Source organism: Lutra lutra, chromosome 9 (genome assembly GCF_902655055.1).
Source record: "Lutra lutra chromosome 9, mLutLut1.2, whole genome shotgun sequence".
NCBI lineage: Eukaryota > Metazoa > Chordata > Mammalia > Carnivora > Mustelidae > Lutra > Lutra lutra.
The window spans coordinates 53,738,747-53,744,795 of NC_062286.1; the positions used below are offsets into that span (position 1 = coordinate 53,738,747).

Below are 6,049 nucleotides of genomic sequence, written 5' to 3' on the forward strand. Positions count from 1 at the left end.
TATTTATTTATTTAAGTAAGTTCTATGGCCCAGCATGGGGCTTGAACTCATGATGCGGAGATCAAGAGTGGTGTGCTCTACTGACTGAGTCAGCCAGGTGCCCCTCATAATAGCCAAAAATTGGAAACAGAACAATTATCTGTCTGCTGGTGAATGGGTAAACAAACTGATATATCCATTGGATGGAACACTTTTCAGCAATTTAGACAATGCAGTACTGATACATGTTACAATGTTTTTGAATCTTGATAACAGCATGTTGTTATCAACTGAAATGAAAGAAGCCAGACATAAAATACCACATATTGTATGATTCCATCTGTATGAAATTTCCCGAAAAACTAAATCTATAGAGACAAGGAAACAGATGAGTGATTGCCTGGGATGGGAATGGTAATTGTGAAAGGCCAGAGGGATTTTTCTACAGTGATAGAAGTGTTCTCAAACTGGATTATAGTGGTGGATACCCAACTCTACAAAGGTAATGATTGTCATTGAATCATATACATAAAATGGGTGAATTTTATGGTCTGTAAAATATACCCTAATAAGGAGGTTTCTTTTTTTTTTTTTAAGATTTTATTTATTTATTTGAGAGAGAGCAAATGAGCGGCAGTTTGGTGGGGGTTGAGGGGAGGGAGAAGCAGGCTCCCTGCTGAGCAGGGAACCGGATGCGGGGCTCAATCCCAGAACCCTGAGATCATAACCTGAGTCAAAGCCAGGTGCTTAACTAACTGAGCCACCCAGGTGCCCAAAGAGTTTTCTTAAAAACAAAAACACTGGGGTGGCTCAGTCAGTTAAGTGCTTGCCTTCAGCTGAGGTAATAATCCCAGGGTCCTGGGATGGAGCCCTGCATTGGGCTCCCTGCTCAGCAGGGAGCCTACTTCCCTCTCCCTCTGCCTGCTTCTCTGCCTACTTGTGATCTCTCTCTCTTTAAAAAAATAAAAATCTTTATCTTTAAAGATAAAGATAGATAAAAAAATCTATCTTTAAAAAAATAAAATATTTTTTAAAAATAATAAAGATTTTATGTATTTATTTGACAGAGACACAGTGAGAGAGGGAACACAAGCAGAGGAAGCGGGAGAGGAAGAAGCAGGCCTCCAAAAGAGCAGGGAGCTCGATGCGGGGCTCTATTCCAGGACCCTGGGATCATGACCTGAGCCAAAGGCAGATGCCCAATGACTGAGCCACCCAGGTGCCCCCCAAAATAAAATTTTTAAAAAAGATTTATTTATTTATTTATTTATTTATTTTAGAGAGAGTGAATGTGCATGCGCAAGTGGAGGGGAGGGACAGAGGGAGAGAGAGAATCTCAAGCAGACTCCCTGCTGAGCGGCAGCCTGATGCTGGTCTCTGTTTCAGGACCCCAGGATCATGACCTGAGCCAAAATCAAGATTCAGACACTTAACTGACTGGGCCCCCAAGAACCCCAGTAAGAATAAAATCTTTTTAAATTAAATTAAATTAAATTTATTTATTTGACAGAGAAAGAGCACAAGTAGGCAGAGTAGTAGGTAGAGGGGGAAGGAGAAGCAGGCTCCTGGCTGAGCAGGGAGCCCGATGTTGGACTTGATCCCAGGACACTGGGATTATGACCTGAGCTAAAGGCAGTCACTTAACCAACTGAGCCACCCAGGCATCCCTAAAAACAAAATCTTTTAAAAAAGTTTATTCATGGGCGCCTGGGTGGCTCAGTGGGTTAAGCCTCTGCCTTCAGCTCAGGTCATGATCTCAGGGTCCTGGGATCGAGTCCCGCATCGGGCTCTCTACTCAGCAGGGAGCCTCCTTCCCTTCCTCTCTCTCTCTCTGCCTGCCTCTCTGCCTACTTGTGATCTCTGTCTGTCAAATAAATAAATAAATAAAATCTTAAAAAAAAAAAAGTTTATTCATGCAACACCTGGGTGGCTCAGTCGGTTAAGCATCTGCTGTCACTCAGGTCATGATCCAGGGTCCTGGGATCGCCTGCATCAGGCTTACTGCTCAGGGGGGAGTCTGCTTCTCCCTCTGCCACCCCGCCACACTTGTGCTCTCTCTCGCACACTCTTACTCTCTCTTAAATAAAGTCTTTTAAAAAATATTTTATTCTTTAAAAAAAAGTGCCATTTTCTCTGCCTGCCTCTCTGCCTACTTGTGATCTCTGTCTGTCAAATAAATAAATAAAATCTTAAAAAAAAAAAGGGGGGGGGCGCCTGGGTGGCTCAGTGGGTTAAGCCGCTGCCTTCAGCTCAGGTCATGATCCCAGGGTCCTGGGATCGAGTCCCGCATCGGGCTCTCTGCTCAGCAGGGAGCCTGCTTCCCTTCCTCTCTCTCTGCCTGCCTCTCTGCCTACTTGTGATCTCTGTCTGTCAAATAAATGACAGAGATTGAGGCTCTCAAGGAGGAGTTGCTCTTCATGAAGAAGAACCATGAGGAGGAAGTAAAGGGTCTACAGAACCAAATTTCCAACTCCGGGTTGACCGTGGAGTTGGATGCCCCCAAGTCTCAGGACCTCAGCAAGATCATAGCAGACATCCGGGCCCAGTATGACGATCTGGCTCGGAAGAACCGAGAGGAGCTGGACAAGTACTGGTCCCAGCAGATTGAGGAAAGCACCACAGTGGTCACCACACAGAACACGGAGATAGGAGAAGCTGAGATGACCCTCATGGAGCTGAGACATACCGCCCAGTCCTTGGAGACTCGATGAGAGACCTGGACTCGATGAGAAACCTGAAGGCCAGCTTAGAGAACAGCCTTAGAGAGGTGGAAACCCGCTACGCCATGCAGATGGAGCAGTTCAACGGGGTCCTGCTGCACCTGGAGTCTGAGCTGTCCCAGACCCGGGCTAGGGGCAGCGCCAGGCCCAGGAGTACAAAACCCTGTTGAATGTCAAGGTCAAGCTGGAGGCTGAGATCGCCACCTACCGTCGCCTGCTGGAAGATGGAGAGGACTTCAGTCTCAGTGATGCCCTGGACAGCAGCAGCTCCATGCAGACCATCCAGAAAACCACTACCCGCAGGATTGTGGACAGCAAGGTCGTGTCTGAGACCAATGACACCAAAGTTCTGAGGCGTTGAGGGAGCAGAAGCAGGGTACCCTATGGGGAGCAGGAGGCCAATAAAAAGTTCCAAGGTCAAAAAAAAAAAAAAAACCTTCGTTTTGACAAATGTCTCATGGCTAGGTAAAATGTTAACATTTGGGAAAGCTGGGTGAGGATATACAGTAATGTTTATATGATTTTTTATCTTTTCTATAAATCTAAAATTATCCCAAAATGAAAAGATTTTTTTAAAGATTTTATTTATTTATTTATTTGACAGTGAGAGAGGGAACACAAGTGAGGGAAGCAGGACAGGGAGAAGCAGGCTCCCCACTGAGCAGGGAGCCTGATATGGGACTCGATCCCAGGACCTTGGGATCATGACCTGAACTGATGGCAGATGCTTAACAACTGAGCCACCCAGGCGCCCCAAAATGAAAAGTCTTTTTTTTAAGAAAGGTGCATTTGTAATTTTGAGAGATACTAACCAATTGCCCTCTACAGAAAATTAAAAAAAAAAAGAAAAAATAAGAGGAAGAAGTGGAATTACTATGATGATGCTAAAACCATAAGGCTTCACTATGATAATTGGCAAACCAGTTCCTCCCTTAATGAGCAAAGTTGTTTTTTTCTACTTTAATGGTATGTTGAGTAATCACCATCAATGAATTTTTACAATTTTGTTAAGCTCTTTCATATATATATTTCATATACTATGTATATTTTTCTTTTTTTTTTAAGATTTTATTTATTTATTTTGATAGAGAGGGAAAGAACACAAGTAGGCAGAGCAGCAGGCAGAGGGAGAAGCAGACTCCCTACCAAGCAGGGAGCCCGATGCGGGGCTCAATCCCAGGACCCTGAGCCAAAGGCAGGTGCTTAACAACTGAGCCACCCAGGCACCCCCAAAGTAATTTTTTAAAATATTTTATTTAGGGGCGCCTGTGTGGCTCAGTGGGTTAAAACCTCTGCCTTCGGCTCAGGTCATGATCCCAGCGTCCTGGGATCGAGCCCCGAATCGGACTCTCTGCTCAGCAGGGAGCCTGCTTCATTCCTCTCTCTCTGCCTGCCTCTCTGCCTACTTGTGATCTCTGTCTGTCAAATAAATAAATAAAATCTTTAAAAAAATATATTTATTTGAGAGAGAAAGAGAAAGTAGGGGGAGGGGGAGAGGGAGAAGCAGACCTCCCGCTGAGCAGGGAGCCTGATGCAGGGCTTGATCCCAGGACCCTGGGATCATGACCTGAGTCGAAGGCAGACACTTAACTGACTGAGCCACCCAGGCACCCCTATATATATTTTTTCTATTTTGCAAATGAAAAACAACCTGAAGCTCAGAATATAAATTTGGTCACAGAAGTAATTGGTGGTAAAGGGCAAACTAAATCTTTGATCTTTTGACTTTGGAATAACCTTCTCTTCTAAGAACCTGTGTGGCTGAATGAAAATAACTACTGAAGAAGTTTATTGACCTGGAAAGGATATGCTGTGTAAAGAGGCCACTGTCTCTAGATCAGGGGAGTTTAATGGGTGATTTAGGCCCCCTGAGAAAACATCCAGCTATATCTGGAGACATTTTTATTTTTTTAATTTTTATTATATTTTTAAAAGATTTTAAAAATCTTTAATCCGCTCCCTGCTGAGCAGAGAACCCAGTGTGGGACTAGATCCCAGGACTCTGAGATCATGACCGAGCTGAAGTCAGAGGCCTAACCCACACAGCCACAGCCACTGTGCCCCTGTACCTTATAGCTTGTTGATGAACAAATACACAGTAGAACATGTGGAGGGAACATATATATTTTTTAAGATTTTATTTATTTATTTGACAGAGACACATCGAAAGAGGGAACACAAGCAGGGGGAGTGGGAGAGGGAGAAACAGGCTTCCCTCTGAGCAGGGAGTCCAACATGGGGCTCAACCAGGATGTGGGGACCATGACCCGACCTGAAGGCAGATGCCCAATGACTGAGCCACCTAGGCGCCCTTGGAGGGAAAATATTTTATCAACATCATCCTTTGGGGTCAGGGGGCCAGACTAACAGCCTATTTCAACATCACAAGCAGATTACTTTAAAAAATATATTGAAGGGACACCTGGGTGGCTCAGTTGGTTAAGCAGCTGCCTTTGGCTCAGGTCATGATCCCAGCGTCCTGGGATCGAGTCCCACATCGGGCTTCTTGCTCATCAGGGAGCCTGCTTCTCCCTCTGCCTCTGCCTGCCATTCTGTCTGCCTGTGCTCTCTCTCTCTCCCTCTCTCTCTCTGACAAATAAATAAATAAAATCTTTAAAAAAAAAATATATATATATATATAGAACTTTGGGGAGCCTGGCTGGCTCAGTCTGTAGAACATGTGAGTTTTGATCTTGCAGTTGTGAGTTTGAGCCCCACGTTAGGTGTAGAGATTACTTAAAAATAAATAAAATCTTTAAAAAAAAGTTGAACTTTTAGTTAATATGAGTGCTGAATTGATGCCTATAAATTACTTTGAAATGATGGGGCACCTGGGTGGCTTAGTCAGTTAAGTGTCTGCCTTCCGTTCACGTCATGATCCTAGGTTCCTGGGATCAAACCCCACATTGGACTCCCTGCTCCGTGGGAAGCCTGCTTCTCCCTCTCCCTCTCCCCCTACTTGTGTTCCCTCTCTTGCTGTGTCTTTATCAAATAAATACATAAATAAATCTTTTTTAAAAATTACTTTGAAATGCAATAAAATATATGAGGGATTGATGGGTGCAGTAAAAGATAGATATGTAATAAAGCAAGTACAGTAAAATGTTAGTTATAGAATCTAATGGGTGGGAATGTAGAAGTTCACTATATAATTATTTTTTAATATGTATGAAAATTTTCTTTTTTTTTTTTTTAAGATTTTGTTTATTCATTTGAGAGAAAGAGCTCATGAGCAGAGAGAAGAGACAGAGGGAGAAGCAGACTCCCTGCTGAGCAGGGAGCCCGACTAGGGACTTGATACCAGGACCTTGGACATCATGACCTGAGCTGAAGGCAGATGCTTAACCATC

General features: G+C 43.9%; 1 pseudogene; it reads left to right on the top strand.

The window, feature by feature from the left end:
- The first annotated feature begins 2,357 nt into the window (after positions 1 to 2,357).
- On the top strand, positions 2,358 to 3,101 carry LOC125109810 (keratin, type I cytoskeletal 18-like; annotated as a pseudogene).
- The last annotated feature ends 2,948 nt before the right edge of the window (positions 3,102 to 6,049 follow it).